This window comes from Salvelinus namaycush, chromosome 39 (assembly GCF_016432855.1).
Source record: "Salvelinus namaycush isolate Seneca chromosome 39, SaNama_1.0, whole genome shotgun sequence".
Taxonomy (NCBI): Eukaryota; Metazoa; Chordata; class Actinopteri; order Salmoniformes; family Salmonidae; genus Salvelinus; species Salvelinus namaycush.
In genome coordinates, this window is record NC_052345.1 from 21065806 (window position 1) to 21086557 (window position 20752).

The 20752-nt window shown below is 42.5% G+C and overlaps 1 pseudogene; it reads right to left on the reverse strand.

Annotated features, from left to right (window-relative positions):
• LOC120032757 overlaps nt 1-20752 on the reverse strand; it is a 42364-nt pseudogene that overhangs the window by 17041 nt on the left and 4571 nt on the right.

Genomic DNA, 20752 nt, shown 5'->3' on the forward strand with positions numbered 1-20752 from the left:
ATCCAAACAGGAAGGGAAAATTCTGAGAGTGGTTGTTGTTAAAGTCATCGCCTATTCAATTCCCTGTAATATATGGATCTGTTTGCACTTAATACGCCTTCCACTAGATGTCAACAGTCAGTAGAACGTGGAATGAAGCTTATGCTGTGTTGTGGGGCCGGATGGGAAGGGAATGAGTCAGTGGTCTGGCAGATTGCCAGTTCCTGGTCACGCGCTTTCCTCATTATATCGTCTTGCGTTCCATTACTTATAGAGACTGAAAAGAATTCTCCGGTTGGAACCTTATTGGATATAAATGATAACAACATCCTGAAGATTGATTCTCTACTAAGTTTGACCAGTTTATTCGACCTGGAATATAACTTTTTGAAGTTTTCGTCCGAGTTCGCCTGGACCGGAGCCAGCGTTTGGACACGTGAACTAAACGTGCTAGCAAAATTAGCTAATTGGACACTAGTAATGGACATTATCGAACAAAACAACGATTTATTGTGGAACTAGGATTCCTGGCACTGCATTCTGATGAAAGATCAAATGTAAGGGAATATTTATGATGTAATTTCGTATTTCTGTTGACTCCAACATGGCGGAGAAATGTTGTGTATTTCTGAGCGCCGTCTCAGATTATTGCATGGTATGCTTTTTCCTAAAGTTTCAAAAAAATCTGACACAGCGGTTGCATTAGGAACCAGTGAATCTTTAATTATATGTAAAACATGTATCTTTCATCAAAGTTTATGATGAGTATTTCTGTTATTTGACGTGGCTCTCTGTAATTACTCCGGACATTTTGGAGGCATTTCTGAAAATGGCGCCAATGTAAACCGAGATTTGTGGATATAAATATGCACATTATCGAACAAAACATAAATGTATTGTGTAACATGATGTCATATGGGTGTCATCTGATGAAGATGTTCAAAGGTTAGTGATTAATTTTATCTCTATTTCTGGATTTTGTTACTACTATCTTTTGCTGGGAAAATGGCTGTGTTTTTCTGTGGCTATGTACTGAGCTAACATAATTGTTTGGTGTGCGTTACCCGTAAATCCTTTTTGAAATCAGACATGTTGGCTGGATTCACAACATGTGTAGCTTTAATTTGGTGTCTTTCATGTGTGATGTCATGAAAGATTGATTTTTATAGTAATATATTTGAATTTTGCGTGCCACATTTTTTCTGGATTTTGGCCAAGTAGGACGTTAGCGTCCCACATACCCTAGAGAAGTTAACTACACACAGGGCCTGAGAATGAGGCTGGGGCCGACAGATAAACAAAATGGAGACACGTGATTAATGAACAATCCAGCAGCATCAGCTATGAAGCCAAGTGATCATAGGGTCCAGTGAACAGGAATATATGAAACAGGGAAGCCGCTAGGTAGTCGTTACTACGCTAGCCGGGAGATGCGCCTAGCTCGAGGCTAACTGGCGCTAGCTTCGGGACAAGGGCGTCACCGACGTCTGGCAAAGGCCGGTTGAGGGCACATCGGACGGAATTACGTCGGCAGACCAGTCGTGATGGATCGGCGGGGCTCCTTGTTGACAAAGGGTCCAGGCCAATTGGCAAAAGAGGTATTGTAGCTGGAGTAATTTTGTTTGCTAGCCGGGAGATGCACCTGGCTCGAGGCTAACTGGTGCTATCTTCGGGACAAGGGCGTTAGTGACTATAGCCACTCCGGTGCAAAGGTCCAGAACTTATGGCAGGAATCCGGTGATGTAGTGGCTTCTAGTTGTCTTAGTGAAGAGACTGGGATGCATCAGCTGTGTAGCCGAGTGATCATAGGGTCCGCTGAGCAGGCTGGGAGATGGGCCTGGCTCAAGGCTAGCTTCGGGGCTGGGCCACTCAGTGGCAGCTAGCTAGCTGTGATTATCCGGTGTAATGGTCCTGAGCTTATGGCAGGAATACAGTGATGTAGTGGAGAAAAACAGTCCGATATGCTCAGGGTTGATATTGCGCTGTGCAGACTGGCTAAAAGCGGCTGGTGTCTGAGCTAAAAAGGTAAAGGCCGCTAGCAGTGGCTAACAATGACTAAATAGCTAGTAGCTCATTAGCTGGTTAGCTTCTGATGGCTAGGTTCTGATGGCTAGGTTCTGATGGCTAGGTTCTGGCTATAAGGTCTAAAAAATAGCAGATCCGTATCACATTGGGTGAGGCGGGTTGCCGGAAGGTATATTTAATTTAAACATGGAAAAAGAGATTGAAATATTTAGCAATATATGCAAAAAGTGACAAAAAATACATAACATTTACAACAACAAACACGTCATACTGCTACGCCATCTTGGATTGCAAGGAAACTCATTTAAAAAACATTGGATATAGCAAACTCTGAAATGACTTAGCATTTCTGTGCCCATGAAAACTTTTTTCCCAGCGTAACATAAGGAGCCACTAAATGATACGTAGTTCAAGTGCATTTCAGAATACAAAAATACTGTCCGACAGCAAGATCCCTTATTTAAGTTGAAGTTCATCATATGACAAGCGTAACGTTATGACTATAACGACTGTTCCCTGAAGAAGGGAAACTAGGTACAACATACTATTAAATTCAAGCCTAGCTCGGGTTTATTCCTTAAATTTAATACCGCTCTTCACCGACCCAGGAAGGAGTGGGGCCAAACAGGTGTTGCACCTCGTTTCCCTCCTTCAGGGAACAGTAATTATAGTGTTAGGTTCTAATTTTTCAGAGTAAATAACTCACGGACACTAGAGAAGCTTAACCAAGTTGAATTCTTCCCAAAGGGTCGTTACAGCTGTAGTTCAGACAAAAACATGTTCTCACCATCACAAGTATATACACCCCACTTTGGACACTCCTCTTTCTCTCCAATCCTTAAATCTTCTGGGTCGACAAGAAGAGGGTAACAGGATACTAAACCCTTATTACTCCCTTCAGGGGATGTGACCTGACCTCAACCCTTCCTTCACCTAATCCACAGATGTCCATCTGCTTCCCCTATAGCAATCCTGTGATCTCCTCCCGTCCAACCAGCACATTCCACAGCCACTCTGTATTTCTACAGATCTCACTCCTTTATATACTCTGCGTCTGATCTATCATGTCTTTAATATCTCAATGTTCAAAGTTTAGTCCGAATCCAGTCATAAAGTTACACTCCCTTTCAGTCTATGGGAAAATACAATCATTCCCCATGCCGACCCAAACAGATACTAAATGAAACGGCCCCTGGCAGACCACCCAGACCTTACTTCGCAAGATTTTTCAATTCATTAATTGTATTTTGTTTGAAACACTCCTGTCAATATTGAGTAAGGACACACACCCAATTACGCATATAGAAGTAAGACTAGTCTTCCTGGCCTGAGCGCAAATGTAGGCCTATAAATGTGCCCATTTGGGGATGTCTGATAGTATTTCTGATTGTCTTAACGCACCACCACTAATGAGTTGTGGAGCTTCTCAAAGTAATGTTTTATTCACCTCAAACAGCAAGTAAACAAAGTCTAATCAAAATCAATAGCGAATGACAATAGTTCCTCAAAGTATTTTCGTAAAATATTTCCAGCTCTCACCCTTTCGATAACCACTCGGCACGAAAGGGAAAAACGTAATGTGCTGATCCAGTGGAAATGTTAAAACACCTGATTACTTCTTATCCCTTTCACAAATAGCCTACAGCTGTGTCGGTCGAGAACTCACTGGCAGGGGAAACTGAGGGCCCAGAATATTTTATACAATGTTGCAAGCTTGCTATCTAGAGTTTTGGGCCGACCCAGTTGATAGTTGATCCAATGTTTCCAGCTCGTTGCAGACAGGACATGTGTAGCCAATGAGATTTATATGATATTTATTTATCAGGATATTTTATACATGCAGGCTGCAATGTTAGCATTTTTTAGCTTTATGTAGTTTTTTTTTTTTTTTACTTAGCAAGGGCAATACAAATGTTTCTTCATAATTTTCATTTAAATAGAATGTAGATTAACCACAGAGAATGATGTTGAGATAATAATTATAATAGTCTATTACTATTATAAATGAAACTGTTCCAATAAAATGTGAATATGAAAATCCTAGCTGGCACCAGATCAGTAGAAATGGTCAGATAACTTGGCACCAAATGGAAAAGGTTGCCGACTGCTGGTGTAGCCCATTACCAGAAACTACAGGAGCATAACGACTGCTGGTGTAGCCCATTACCAGAAACTACAGGAGCATAACGACTGCTGGTGTAGCCCATTACCAGAAACTACAGGAGCATAACGACTGCTGGTGTAGCCCATTACCAGAAACTACAGGAGCATAACGACTGCTGGTGTAGCCCATTACCAGAAACTACAGGAGCATAACGACTGCTGGTGTAGCCCATTACCAGAAACTACAGGAGCATAACGACTGCTGGTGTAGCCCATTACCAGAAACTACAGGAGCATAACGACTGCTGGTGTAGCCCATTACCAGAAACTACAGGAGCATAACGACTGCTGGTGTAGCCCATTACCAGAAACTACAGGAGCATAACGACTGCTGGTGTAGCCCATTACCAGAAACTACAGGAGCATAACGACTGCTGGTGTAGCCCATTACCAGAAACTACAGGAGCATAACGACTGCTGGTGTAGCCCATTACCAGAAACTATAGGAGCATAACGACTGCTGGTGTAGCCTATTACCAGAAACTATAGGAGCATAGCGACTGCTGGTGTAGCCCATTACCAGAAACTATAGGAGCATAACGACTGCTGGTGTAGCCTATTACCAGAAACTATAGGAGCATAACGACTGCTGGTGTAGCCCATTACCAGAAACTATAGGAGCATAACGACTGCTGGTGTAGCCTATTACCAGAAACTATAGGAGCATAACGACTGCTGGTGTAGCCTATTACCAGAAACTATAGGAGCATAACGACTGCTGGTGTAGCCTATTACCAGAAACTATAGGGGCATAACGACTGCTGGTGTAGCCTATTACCAGAAACTATAGGAGCATAACGACTGCTGGTGTAGCCTATTACCAGAAACCACAGGAGCATAACGACTGCTGGTGTAGCCTATTACCAGAAACTATAGGAGCATAACGACTGCTGGTGTAGCCTATTACCAGAAACTATAGGAGCATAACGACTGCTGGTGTAGCCTATTACCAGAAACTATAGGAGCATAACGACTGCTGGTGTAGCCTATTACCAGAAACTATAGGAGCATAACGACTGCTGGTGTAGACTATTATCAGAAACTTCAGGAGCATAACGACTGCTGGTGTAGCCTATTACCAGAAACTATAGGAGCATAACGACTGCTGGTGTAGCCTATTACCAGAAACTATAGGAGCATAACGACTGCTGGTGTAGCCTATTACCAGAAACTACAGGAGCATAACGACTGCTGGTGTTGCCTATTAGGCCTATAGGTCTGCACAACGCATCACTGGGGGCAAACTACCTGCCCCCCAGGACACCTACACCACCCGATGTCACAGGAAGGCCATAGGACAACAACCACCCGAGCCCCCAAGGACAACAACCACCAAAGCCACTGCCTGTTCATCCCGCTATCATCCAGAAGGCGAGGTCAGTACAGGTGCATCAAAGCAGGGTCCGAGAGACTGAAAAACAGCTTCTATCTCAAGGCCATCAGACTGTTAAACAGCCACCACTAACATTGAGTGGCTGCTGCCAACATACTGACTCAACTCCAGCTCACTTTAATAATGGATTTGATGGAAATTGATCAAAAATGTATCACTAGCCACTTTAAAAAATAGTAGCATAATGACTGCTGGTGTAGCCTATTACCAGAAACTATAGGAGCATAACGACTGCTGGTGTAGCCTATTATCAGAAACTTTAGGAGCATAACATCAGAATTTACGAAGGCAAGCAGCAGCGGGAGGAGTAGGCTAAGGAAGAGATTTTTCTTATGGTTAGGCTATCTTGTTTCAGAGGGGTGTATTCAGAAGTATTCAGACCCCTTTCTATGAGACTTGAAATTGCTTTCAGGTGCATCTTGTTTCCATTAATAATCCTTGAGATGTATCTACAACTTGTTCGAAGTCCACCTGTGGTAAATTCAATTGATTGGACATGATTTGGAAGGCACACACACACCTGTCTATATATGGTCCCACAGTTGACAGTGCATGTCAGAGCAAAAACCAAGCCATGAGGTCGAAGGAACTGTCCGTAGAGCTCCAAGACAGGATTATGTCGAGGCACAGGGAAGGCTACCCAAAAAATTCTGCAGCATTGAAGGTCCCCAAGAACACAGTGACCTCCATCATTTTTAAACGGAATACTCTTCCTAGAGCTGGTCACCCGGCCAAACTGAGCGATTGGGGGAGAAGGGCCTTGGTCAGGGAGGTGACCAAAAACCTGATGGTCACTCTGACAGCGCTCCAGAGTTCCTCTGTGGAGATGGGAGAACTTTTCAGAAGGACAACCATCTCTGCAGCACTCCAACAATCAGGCCTTTATGGTAGAGTGGCCAGACGGAAGCCACTCCTCAGTAAGACACATGACAGCCTGCTTGGAGTTTGACAAAAGGAACCCAAAGGATGGGTGGAATGGAAAAGGTTGCCGACTGCTGGTGTAGCCTATTATCAGAAACTTTAGGAGCATAACATCAGAATTTACGAAGGCCAGCAGCAGCGGGAGGAGGAAGAGTTTTTTTCTGATGGTTAGGCTATCTTGATCTCTGGCTCCCTCAAGTCATTTGTGTGTCTCAATTATTTAATCAAACAGCATGCTTAAAGCATCAGACCAGTTCAGTACATATAGTTGATTTAATTAAAACACATGGGGTGTGTCTATATATGGAAAAATACACGTTATAACATTTCTACCAATCAGTTGGTAGAAAGAAAAGACGATTCTTGGTTGACCCAAGATTTTTTTAGTTGGGGCCCTAGTGCATTCATTAAGTTCAGACTGCTTTCCCTTTTTACACATTTTGTTACATTACTTGTTCTAAATTAGATTTTTTTTTAAGGATTAAATGGAAATGTTATGTTTTAGAAATGCTTGAGACTCAATTAAATCAATTAATCATGTTTTGAGGATATAGTGTTTGTTTACATTTACTGATAAATATTGGAGTAAAAAAAAGCTTATATTTTGAGTTCTGATGGGGTACGACAGTTGAACTAAGCTCATGAGGCATTTATAAGTGAATTCTTCAAGAAACAGATGGGTACATACCATTAATGTATAAGTCCCAAAATGGATGTAACAACTGCTGATTGCCCCTTTAAGCCTACATATTGGGCTAATCTAATAAGAGATATTGAGGACTACAGTATTTCAGGCATTGTCATTGGATGCATTTGATAAATTGTTAACGTTTTGTTGATGGTCCACTCTTGATGTTCTACACGTTACAGTGTAGCTTCAGCCATTCCTACAGAACAACATGAAAGTGTAGAACCCCTTTACTGCATATTGGTTCAACGACTGCAGAGACGGTACTTACTGGGGTTAAACGGATCTCCAACCTTGTCTTCTTCCTCCAATGTGACAGTAATCTCCCCCTCCTCCTCTTTTACACCAAAAACGGCATCCTCCTCTTCCTCTACTTTCACTGAAACTTCTTTCTCTTCTTCTTTCAATGTAACAGCCTCACCTTCCTTCTCCTCTTTCACAACAATGTTCTGCCACAGACCCTCTTTCCCCGTCCAGCAGACCGCCTCTTCTTTAGCAGGAGGGGAGAAGCTTACTGACCTCATGTTCGGGGATGTTAGCTAGCTAGCTATCATTAGCGACTAGGCTAGTGCTAATTTAACCAGCCAGCTACTAGAGCTGACTAATAAAAAATAACGTAATATTACATTAAATAGGTTAACAAGTTGATACGACAGAAGTGTGTCTAAAACACAGTAGCTAATATACACCGAAAGTGTATAAATAGCTTGAATCTTTCGGCTATGTTGGCTAGCAAGCTACCGAGGTGGTTGACGAGCTGTTTCTGAAGAACCGTCCACTAGATTATACGTCACGCTGGCAGCATCGCCTGAAAGACGCACATCGCCGTCTGCTGACTGGAGGGGAAACGCAGTTGAGGATCATATTTTATTTTCAGACAAAGATTCTTTTAAATGAATTTAATTAAATAATACTAATATATTGAGACATACAAAGACAGGAATGTGTTGATTGATTAGTGAGAATAAAACATGTTTACTACAGCACATTTAAGGCAGTTTCATTAACTCAAACTAAATCTAAATAATTAGCAAGCTACTGTAGTTCCATACTGCTCCTACATGGTGTAACAATACATCATGTAGATGTATATAATGAACAGACTAGGTCTATACTGCTCCTACATGGTGTAACAATACATCATATAGATGTATATAATGAACAGACTAGGTCTATACTGCTCCTACATGGTGTAACAATACATCATGTAGATGTATATAATGAACAGACTAGGTCTATACTGCTCCTACATGGTGTAACAATATATCATGTAGATGTACACTACCATTCAAAAGTTTGGGGTCACTTAGAAATGTCCTTGTTTTTTAAAGAAAATCAAAAATTTTCATTTACCTGTTTTTGCTTTGTCATTATGGGGTATTGTGATGTTATTATTGGGTATTGTGTAGATTGATGAGGGAAAAAAATGATTGAATCAATTTTAGAATAAGGCTGTAACGTAACAAAATGTGGGAAAAGTGAAGGGGTCTGAATGCTTTCCGAATGCATTGTATATATAAGGGCAGTACTTAGTGACATCACTTCATGAAACAGGAGGTACAAATATATAACATAGTTTCACAGTATCAACATTCAATGTATCAAAATATATGACCAAGCTGGAAGTGGAAACGCCAGTCCAGCCACAATCCTTGATGATCAACCTCCTCCTTCACATCTGACTCCTGATGATCAACCTCCTCCTTCACATCTGACTCCTGATGATCAACCTCCTCCTTCACATCTGACTCCTGATGATCAACCTCCTCCTTCACATCTGACTCCAGTGATCAATCCAGAGCGTCTTCTTTTTTGGGCAATCCCGATGGACGACGTCATCGAATAGGACGCCATCACCACAACAAGTTAATTGTCATTCAGGTTATTATTGGGAAGAACATTAGCAATATGACCTGTCTGGTAACTTGTCTCGTTCAAAGGATTCACCTTGGCAGGTGCACAGGGAGAAACACCATTAAAAAAACTCAGTTGATCTTAAACTGCGGAAACACTTTTGGAAGTCTTTAACTGCATCAAAGTCTGTGGCCTCTGATGTTGGTACAAATAATAGTCCCTTATTATACAAGAGACAAAATTCACAAATTCTACAGCATAACCACAGAGTCATGTCTTCAGTGTAAAACTAGCAATGACTCAATAATCCTTCAGGGAATGTTATGATGTCATAAAGTTATGGGCGGAGTTAGAAAGTTGGCTGTCAGAAGTACAGTTATACAATGTAAAATTACTTTTAATCTGTCTGTCTGTATATTTCAAAACATGGCATTTGAGGGTGCAGTGAGATACCACAGAGTTGGACGATACTTTTCTCATAAATCATCTTAAATATTATACTTAATTAAACCTGGAAATCAACCAATCCTCTGTTGTTAATTCAATAGAAAGGTCAAATGGTTTATTATCTAAAAGTTGAAAGTGAGTTGGCAAGAGAGAGGGAAAAAATGGTGCTGATGAATGCGCTGGCTGTGTTCCAGTGGGTCTGGGCAGGTGTGATGTAGTTAATGGAGATGGAGGTGTGTTCTAGTGGGTCTGGGCAGGTGTGATGTAGTTAATGGAGATGGGGGTGTGTTCTAGTGGGTCTGGGCAGGTGTGATGTAGTTAATGGAGATGGAGGTGTGTTGCAGTGGGTCTGGGCAGGTGTGATGTAGTTAATGGAGATGGAGGTGTGTTCTAGTGGGTCTGGGCAGGTGTGATGTAGTTAATGTTTCTATGATGTTGTTTGTATGTGTATGTTTTGTATTGTTTATAAAATATCAAATAAAATATTATAACATTTCCAATGCAAAATAACACCTCACAGTTCTATTTTTGGAGATATTACATTAAACCAATCAGAATTTAGAAGAATGCCAAAGTCAGGTGTGAAGTAATATGGAGGACCAGCCTATTCCCTATGATGTATACTACAACAGAAATAACTTAAAATGTATAACTTTAAATTAAACCAATAATTTACACTCATGACTTGAGTGATTAAAGTAAACCACAGTTTTGTAAATACATAATGCCATCTAACCAAATATCAAAGAATGTTAGCTATATGCAGTTCTCTTAGCCAGCCAGCTAATGTTAGCTATATGCAGTTATCTTAGCCAGTCAGCTAACGTTAGCTATATGCAGATATCTTAGCCAGCGAGATTACATTAGCTATATGCAGTTATCTTAGCCAGCCAGCCAACGTTAGCTATATGCAGTTATCTAGCCAGCCAGCTAACATTAGCTATATGCAGTTATCTTAGCCAGCCAGCTAACGTTAGCTATATGCAGTTATCTATATGCAGTTAGCCAACCAGCTAACGTTGGCTATTTAGCCAACTAGCTATTAGCCTAACCAGCGTAGCCAACCAGCACGGTTATGGTCAGCGAGACCAACTAACGTTACCGGAGAAAAAGTTACAAAACTCCCGTAGTCTAATTCACAGAAAACATGCTGAAAAGTAGTGATGGGGAAACAAAGCTTCCTGAATCATTGGCTCTTTCCAGCCAATTGTGTCAAAAAAAATAGGTTCATTACTCAAGGCTTTGAGCGACACAGAATTTAGAACAGCCACATTTTATAGATGAAGTCACACGCTAGCAGCGTAGCCATTATGTCATATATTAAACCACTGAACGTGTTCGAGAGCATCAAATCCATTCTGCGTTGTGGGTAAACGGTGACTAGCTGACTGATTTATAAATAACAATGAGTAGTTTTTTATGATGCAAGGTGATTTGTAAATTAGTCAGTCAGCAGTCAGCAGCCACCTGCACTGTCGGCTGCAATGTCGAACAAGCCCAACACCAAACCAATCAGGTGTTCGACGAAATGATTCTTCAGACGTCATTGGTCACGTGCTGCTGATGAAGTGACTGCTTGGAATTATACCGCTTAGCGACTTCAGTACATGCCTCATAGCTCGTAAAACACCTGCCTCTGATTGAGAACCATATCAGGCAAATCAGACACACCTAAACCAATGAGACACATAACATAGACTACACCCACCCAGCTCACGTCCTGACCAACTAAACAAAAAAAAAAAAAAAATTGATTTCTTTTTAATAAAAAAAAACAAAACGTTATTTCCTTTAAAAAAAGGAAATAACGTGACAGTACCCCCCTGTCAAGGTGCGGACTCCGGCCGCAAAACCTGAACCTATAGGGGAGGGTCTGGGTGGGCGTCTCTCCACGGTGGTGACTCTGGCGCTGGACGTGGCCCCCACTCCACCATCGTTAATCCCCGCTTCCGTGGCCTCCTCCTAATGACGACCCACCAAAATAACCCCACTGTACTGATGGGCGCCTCTGGACAGAGGGGCAGCTCCGGACTGAGGGGCGGCTCCGGACTGAGGGGCGGCTCCGGACTGAGGGGCGGCTCCGGACTGAATGGCGGCTCATGACTGGAGGGCGGCTCATGACTGGAGGGCGGCTCATGACTGGAGGGCGGCTCATGACTGGCGGGCGGCTCATGACTGGCGGGCGGCTCCTGACTGGCGGGCGGCTCCGGCAGGTCCTGGCTGACTGGCGACTCCGGCAGGTCCTGGCTGACTGGCGACTCCGGCAGGTCCTGGCTGACTGGCGACTCTGGCTGACTGGCGACTCTGGCAGGTCCTGGCTGACTGGCGACTCTGGCAGGTCCTGGCTGATTGGCGGCTCTGGCAGCTCCTGGCTGACTGGCGGCTCTGGCAGCTCCTGGCTGACTGGCGGCTCTGGCAGGTCCTGACTGGCGGGCGGCACTGGCAACTCCTGACTGGCAGGCGGCTCTGGTGGCTCCTGACTGACGGACGGCTCTAGTGGCTCAGGACAGACGGGCGGCTTTGACGGCTCAGGACAGACGGGCGGCTTTGACGGCTCAGGACAGACGGGCGGCTCAGACGGCGCTGGGCAGACGGGCAGCGCAGGCGGTGCTGGGCAGACGGACAGCTCAGATGGTGCTTGGCAGACGGGCAGCGCAGGCGACGCTGGGCAGACGGGTAGCTCAGACGGTGCTGGGCAGGCGGACAGCGCAGACGGCGCTGGGCAGACGGCAGACTCTGGCCGGCTGATGCGCACAGTAGGCCTGGTGCGTGGTGCCGGAACTGGTGGTACCGGGCTGGGGACACGCATCTCAGGGCTAGTGCGGGGAGGAGGAACAGGGCGTACTGGACTCTGGAGACGCACAGGAAGCTTGGTGCGTGGTGTTAGAACTGGTGGTACTGGGCCGAGGACACGCACCTCAGGGCGAGTGTGGGGAAGAGGAACAGGGCATATTGGACTGTCGAGGTGCACTATAGGCCTGGTGCGTGGTACCGGTACTGGTGGTACCGGGCTGAGAACACGCACCTCAGGATGAGTGCAAGAAGTAGGAACATGACACACCGGGTTGTGAAGGTGTACTGGAGACCTGGTGTGTATAGCCGGCATCAAATCTTCCAGAACTTTAACACAAGTTTCAGGCTGAGTACGAGGAACTGACACAGGTGGCATCGGACAGCTAACACGCTCCTCAGGGCGAATGCCATGCATACTCTGCCAAACCAACAGCTCTCTCTCTTCACTCTCCTCCAATTTCGTCAACAACTCCTCGAATGTCTCATAATCTCCCCTCCGTTCACTCTCCTCCAATCGGTCCAATAACTCCTCGATAATCTCAGACTCACCCCTCAACTTCGCCGACTGCTCCAAGTGCCCCCCCCCCAAGAAAGTTTTTGGGCTGTCTCTCGGGCTTCCTACCGTGTCGCCGTGCTGCCTCCATTCGCCGGTATCCCTCCGCACATTGCTCCATAGAATCCCAGGCGGGCTCCGGCACTCTCCCTGGGTCGACCGACCACCTGTCTATTTCCTCCCAAGTAGTGTAACCCAGATCCTCATTCTGCTGCCGAGCTAGCTCCTCAAAACGCCGCCTTTCTGCTTTCGCTGCCTCCAGCTCTGCCTTGGGACGGCGATATTCCCCTGGCTGTGCCCAGGGTCCTCTCCCGTCTAGGATTTCCTCCCACGTCCAGGAGTCTTGACATCGCTGCTGCTGCTTTTTACCACGCTGCTTGGTCCTGGTTTGGTGGGTGATTCTGTAACGAACGTCGTAATCCTCCTCGTCTGAGGAGGAGCAAGGATCGGACCAAAACGCAGCGTGGTATGTATCCATATTTATTTGAATACTTTTAAACACGAACAAAAACAATAAACATTAAAAAAACAACGACGCTACAGTCCTGAACTTGAGAACATAAAAACATGAACGCACGAACAGGAACAATCACCCACAAACAAACAGTGAACACAGCCTACCTAAATATTGTTCCCAATCAGAGACAACGTAAAACACCTGCCTCTGATTGAGAACCATATCAGGCAAATCAGACACACCTAAACCAATGAGACACATAACATAGACTACACCCACCCAGCTCACGTCCTGACCAACTAAACAAAGACTAAACAAAGGAAAGAAGGTCAGGAACGTGACAATGGGATAGTATTGTCCATGTAACGTTTCCAAAATGGGATAGTATTGTCCATGTAACGTTATGCCCCCTTGTGAGTTAATAGTATTGCATGCTGTAGCAGGCTATATAAAGAGGAAGACCTCCATTGACGATTCAGTTCGTTGTAACATCTCGTCTGGACAGGTCACCGTCTTTAGTTAGTTAGTTAGTTAACGTTAGCTAGTTCATTATCACAAAAGTGAGAACTGCTCTAGGTTGGAGACTTACGTTAATGAGTGTAAAGCCATGTTGGCTTTATGGAAACGATATACAATATATGGGAAAGAATATAGTTCAGGGAAATAATCCAAACCTAGTTCTGCCTAGTTAGGACATAACGTTATCTAGCTAGATGACGGTACTGTACTGTAGCTCATACAACGCCGACGGTCAAACCCGGCTTTCTAGTATTTACGGTAATTAACTATAGTAACGTTATGGAAGCTATTCACAGACAACCAGAATTGTCTTCGTTATTCATCATTAGTATGTTATATTACTATTTAAATTATTTAGAGACATATTCAGAGCCAAACATCAACCCAACTTACCTCTCTTAACTGTTGTCGCATCCAAACTTGCCACCATCGTTTTCAGTTGTAATTGCGAAGTTCCTGGAAAAAGTCCAGCAACAACGGAGGTTCCTCGATGAACCCACCTTCTAACAAGTTCTTTGAAGAACCTTTTGGGGCTGTTTTTCATCGACCAAGAACCCTACGGTTCTTAGGGGATCTGAGAACAACTCCAGTTGAACCCTTCATTTTTAGAGTTGCAGTCCGGCTCTATTTACTCTCAGATTCAAACATGCTGATTAGCATCAACGATCAAGTCAGCTGCTGCTGCTCCAATACAGTATGAGGTGAGACGGTGAACTGATGTTGAACCGGGCAGTCAGCTGCTGCTGCTCCAATACAGTATGAGGTGAGACGTGAACTGATGTTGAACCGGGCAGTCAGCTGCTGCTGCTCCAATACAGTATGAGGTGAGACGGTGAACTGACGTTGAACCGGGAAGTCAGCTGCTGCTGCTCCAATACAGTATGAGGTGAGACGGTGAACTGATGTTGAACCGGGCAGTCAGCTGCTGCTGCTCCAATACAGTATGAGGTGAGACCGTGAACTGACGTTGAACTGGGCAGTCAGCTGCTGCTGCTCCAATACAGTATGAGGTGAGACCGTGAACTGACGTTGAATCATAATAATTAAGTTAATAAAAAATGTATTAGTGAAACTGTTAAAAAATAGTATATGGCAAATTAAATATATTACGCTATTATCATATAGAAACATCATGAAATATTGTACATCATATTAGCATCAACATACATTATTGTTTCATTCAATTTCACATAATAAGGATATTTAATATTTAAAAGTACAGAAGTCAGAACTCATCACCTGCTATGTAAAAGAGACAGAAGAAGGCACAATGGTCAATGCTATCTGGGATCGTTGGGATATTCCTACCCTAAACCCTAACCTTAACCCTTTTAAATGTCAACTTCAACGGGCTAGGGACGTCCCAAGGATGTATCTCTACATGAAAATACATGATCTAAGTGATTGATAGTTGGTATTCAGCAGTCATAAAGCCTTATTTACTTTAATGAACTACTAAAATAGTGATTTTGTCACAGCATAGACAGCAGCTCTACACTTTATTGACTGACTGATCCAGTCATCCTTCCATCCCTCCTCAGCCTTCCTCTCCTCTGAAGACCCAGTGAGGGTGGAGCTCAGTCAGAGAGCTGTTGAGGGACTGGTTAGGAAGAACACTTCTACAGCCAGAGAGGTGAGAGGTCACACATGGTTTAGATGGTAAATATTTATGTCCCCTTAGCAGTTCATCACATAAGCAAAAGGTAATATGTTCCGTCATCCATGTTAATTTACATTAGTGCAAATTGTCCACTGATATTGGTGTAATTTCTCACAACTTTTGGCTGTATGAAAGTTAATTTCCCCTCAGGCACACACATTTGTTCTTTGATAAAGGTAATTTGTGTCAAATGTACTTTTACCCACATCTCTTTCCATTGCTTATGGATATTTGGCCAGACTCAAATTCCGAACACAATGCCCATCCTGGTAGATCGGAACCTAATGCAGCTTGGAGTGATCGGATGACAGAAGTCACATTTAGGTGCCAGGTGTAACTGAGGCCATAGATCACAGGTGTCAAACTCATTCCACGGGGGGCCAAGTGTCTGCGGGTTTTCGCTCCTCCCTTGTACTTGATTGATGAATTAACATCACTAATTAGTTAGGAACTCCCCACACCTGGTTGTCTAGGGCTTTATTGAAAGGAAAAACCAAAAACCTGCAGACACTAGGCCCTCTGTGGAATGAGTTTGACACCCCTGCCATAGATGCTCCATATCCATTACTTTTAATGTTTTATATAATATGACTAAATGTGTTTATTTTTGTGTTGCAGGGGCAGTCAAGAAATGGAACAGCAAGGCCACAGAACATGACATAAGCAGAGCTGTGGGAGACCACCTCAAGCTCTTGGTAGAGCCGGGGGTGGTGTTTACCACTCCTTCAGCAGGCTGGAAAAGTGATGCTGTTTTTCATACTAAGAGGGACCAAGAGTCTGTTGATTGGTCATTGGGTTCATTTGTTAAAATCAAATTAAGCTTTATTTATACAGCACATTTCAGACATGGATGCAACACAATGGCTTCACAGGAAGAACAAAAATGAAAATAAACAACAATATTTAGTACACAACAGAAGACTAACAACTGAAAGACTAATGAACATTAAGGAAATTCCATTGATTAAAATATTAATTGGATGCAATATCCAACCCAAAATATAGGCTTGTTATTTAGGAGGGGCTCTGAAAGACACTATGGGGGTGTCCACTGGAAGTTGACTAGTAACAACAACTGGGACACAAAAGACACCAACCATGAGACCCACTAAATCTGCCCAAGAAGAGGCAAACAAAAGAAAAACTCACACCAAACTTAAAGACAGGAAGCACACCAAAAAGGTGGCACAACTAAAGGTGTTGACTCTCCACATCTATCAAGACAACTGGAGCACTGGGCCAGACACTCTTAAATAGAACCTGGACCAGCTCAGGTGAAACACCTTCCCACTAACGAGATGGACAATCCAGCACAGGTGTAACACATACTGATTAACGAGGTGACACCAATTGGTGCGCCCTACGTGCTAACGAGCTATACTTGCTAACGAGCTATACGTGTTAAAGTCCAACCTCAAAACATAAATGGAAAAACCAAAGCCTGTAACACCTTCCCCTTTAGACAACAAATATATCCTATATTTTTGTTGGACAAGTTTGCTCACCACCAACAGAAAACAATTTCCATTTCACATTATAATCAACTACAATGCTTCACCTTCTACAATATAAACATGGTGTCTACTGGCTGTCAACAATGAAAAACAAGAAAAAACACATTTCTAAATAATAATATACAATAATATTATTTTTTAAATCCTTTTTCTTTCAATAGAACCCTAAAACTAACTAGCTTCTAGAACTCTCGTCTTCCTAAAACGCACTAGCTTCTAGAACTCTCGTCCCCTTGGAACGAGCCCAAACAAAACTCATCTCACGGAAAAACGTGCAGTAAACCCCCCCCCCCAAAAAAAGAAACTCAAATCTAATTGTATTAGTCATGTCTGATTTCAAGAGCAAACTCCTGCGAAATCCCAATATCCGTGGTAACTTTCCACCTTACTTCTCTCTCTCTTTTCAGGGTTCACTCGATAGGCATGTTATTGGATCGGGCCCAGTCCCCAATGTCATACATTTGGGTTGGCACATCTGAGAACGAACCCTGATATTCTAAAAGCAGGATAACAATTTCAATATAATTGTACCCATAAATTGTCAGTTTGTTTCATAAATAATTATGACTAAATGTTACATGAATTGTAAATATGAAATATCAAAAGCAAATGTATACCCCTTTGTTAATATGTATTGGCAATAATTACCTTAATGGTGAGGCATGGAATAATAAAACATGTATCTTTTGTCAGGCTGAATGTTTGAAATATGAGGTGATGAGTCATGCTTCTTCAGTAGTGGAATAAAGACAATTAGCATTTGGATGTTGTAAAGAAATGCTGGAGTGATGTAGGATTGTTAATAAAATTGATTATAAACCAATTTATCATACTGCGTCCATGTGTATAGGCTGCAAGTATGTTGAAATTAAGTCGTTTTCAAGTCACTGACAAAAGACATCTTTTCAACTTTCACTTTCAAATAAAACCGAAAGTATATTGGACGTTGGGCATAGTCTTATTTTCAATGACATTTTGCTAGGTGGGATAGCCCCAATGTCAAAACACAGTTTTAACGTGTCCAAATAACCAATATGCAGAAACAGTTTGTGATATATTCAAAACCTAAAAGTAAAATGTGCTATATACACAAACATCTGCCACAATAATCATATATATTTTTTAAAACAAGCACCTTATAAACTGCACAAGCAGCAAAAACGCTGTTGTTTTGACAAGTAGCAATAAATCACTGATATCAATTAGGGGGGAAATCAGGTTGTATGTTCTGTTGAAACTAACACAACTAAAAAAACACATGGAAATGGGAGATATCTTTTACCTCACTGGTTAGAGGACAACCTGCAGAATAGTCAGCTACATTTTGGAGTGATGCATTTAAATTTAGGGGTCACTAAACAAAGGAACGCAACACTTATTTGTCATCACTCATAGATATCATGTTGAAATCAATTGTGCCGAGAGGAGGGAGATGAGGTTGCACGTCCTGTTAAAACTAACAGCTCAAAAACCACACGGAATCTGGGAGTAATGTGTACATCCCTGGTTAGATCACTGGTTTGTTAGTCAATTTTTGTTAAATCTCATAAATAGTACTTTTCCAATTCAGAGCCTGGATTTTCCCCCTGAGGCTAATATCCATATCATGTTGAAATCAATAGAACAGGGCAAACGATAAGGTAGAACATCATTAAAATACTCCTACTACAATGTTAAAACATTCTACATTGTGACATTAATTCATTGATATCATGAAACAACTCCTTAATGTATGTATTTTCTGATATTTGATCAGAGATCTTTTATCAGATTATCTCTGGTCACAGCTAAGAGGTTTCTCTCCTGTGTGTGTTCTCTGGTGTTGTTTGACTGAGTAAAACTCTTCCCACATTGATTACAGCTATAAGATTTCTATTATGTGTGTTTTCTCTGGTGTACAGTCAGCTGCCCAGATGTAACAAAACTCTTCCCACATTGATTACAGCTATAAGGTTTCTCTCCTGTGTGTGTTCTCTGGTGTATAGTCAGACTGCTAGATGTAACAAAACTCTTCCCACATTGACCACAGCTATAAGGTTTATCTCCTGTGTGTGTTCTCTGGTGTGATATCAGGTTGGTTGACTGAGTAAAACTCTTCCCACATTGATCACATCTATAAGGTTTATCTCCTGTGTGTGTTCTCCGGTGTACCTTCAGGTTGCCAGATGTAAAAAAAAACTTTGCACATTGATCACAGCTATAGGGTTTCTCTCCTGTGTGTCTTCTCTGGTGCACTGTCAGATCGCTAGAATGACCAAAACTCTTCCCACATTGACCACATATAAAAGGTTTCTCTCCTGTGTGTATTCTCTGGTGTGATGTCAGGCTGGTTGACTGAGTAAAACTCTTCCCACATTGATCACAGATATAACGTTTCTCTCCTGTGTGTGTTCTCTGATGAATCTTAATGCCTGATGAGGTGAATCTCTTCCCACAGTCAGAGCAGCAGTGAGTTCTCTTCCCTGTGGGTCTCTGCTGGTGTTTCTTGAGGAGTTCTGATCTGGAGGGACACTTCTCTGCCTCGTCAGCATCATGATGTTGTTGAGACTCCCCAGAGGATCCACGATTGTCCCGTCTCTCTCCTGTGTGAACAACAAAGTCAGACAGATGGTTAAAGGCCCACAACAGCGGAAATGCACTGTAAAAGTTGATGCCAACAGCGTAGCCATGATGTTGTACAACAATTGACATCTGTAATGAATGTTACAATTATTTGACAATTGTCTTAAAATGAGCAAGAAGTCATATTTTGTCTTGTTTTCACATTAGTAGTAAAATCGATGAATGTAGGCAATAAATAAGTTGTTGAACCCCTAAGCAGTGTGCCAGACAACTTTTGGTTTCCAATATTGGCCCCTTTCTGTGTTTAATAAAATTGCAGTACGAGGGCGATGCACACACAATTTGATTGCAGAAACACCTCCCTGCTAATGAGGAAACCGCTAGTTATGAATGTAGTATATCTGCCTGGAGCAAAAATGGTGAGCAAAGATTTTAGTTTTTCACAATGTATTCTGAATGTGAATGGGTGAAACTCAGGGGAGTAACCTCCATTTCCAGGTTGCTTATGAGTGCATTTCACACTACTTTGGATTATAATTGTAAGGCTCGTTTGAATGTCCTGATTAATATAATGTTTGTGTCATCATCGCAAATCAACCGCTTTGTAGTTAAAAAACACTTCAACCAGTAAAATGCTCTTTGGATTTTTCATCAGCCTGACAATGAGGGTTTGTACACTGTGTATGTCAAATTGGCCCATAACTTCACCTAACAACAACATGGACCTAGGATTAAAAATCATTGAAGATTTCAGGTGAAACATGGAAACTAAAATGTCTGTCATGACATTTCATAACCAGATCATTTTGTGAATAATCCCACTAGGCTACTCTGTAATGTGTTGTCATTCTAAATGTCCTGAATAAGAAAATAGCTGTGTGTGTTGTACAATAGCCTATCCATCAAGGAACAGTTCTCTACACATTATGAGCTAGTATCTCCATTTCCAAACAGACTAACGAGACCCTACAGTAAATCAAGTAGACAATAACACATTATAAACATTCATTTGTTAGGGATGTTGGATCCAACGTGGTGCACGGCATAACTGTCTTTACCAGAGTAATGAATGAAGAAGCACTTTGGTTGTTGTTGCATGTCGTAATGTTTGTCATGTCACTGTCATTCAGAAATTTATTTCCTGGATCAGCTGATGATAGTTGAACATGTGACTGTAACTAAACAGCTACAGTATTAAGGTTGGAGTGTGCTAAAGCAGTGAGT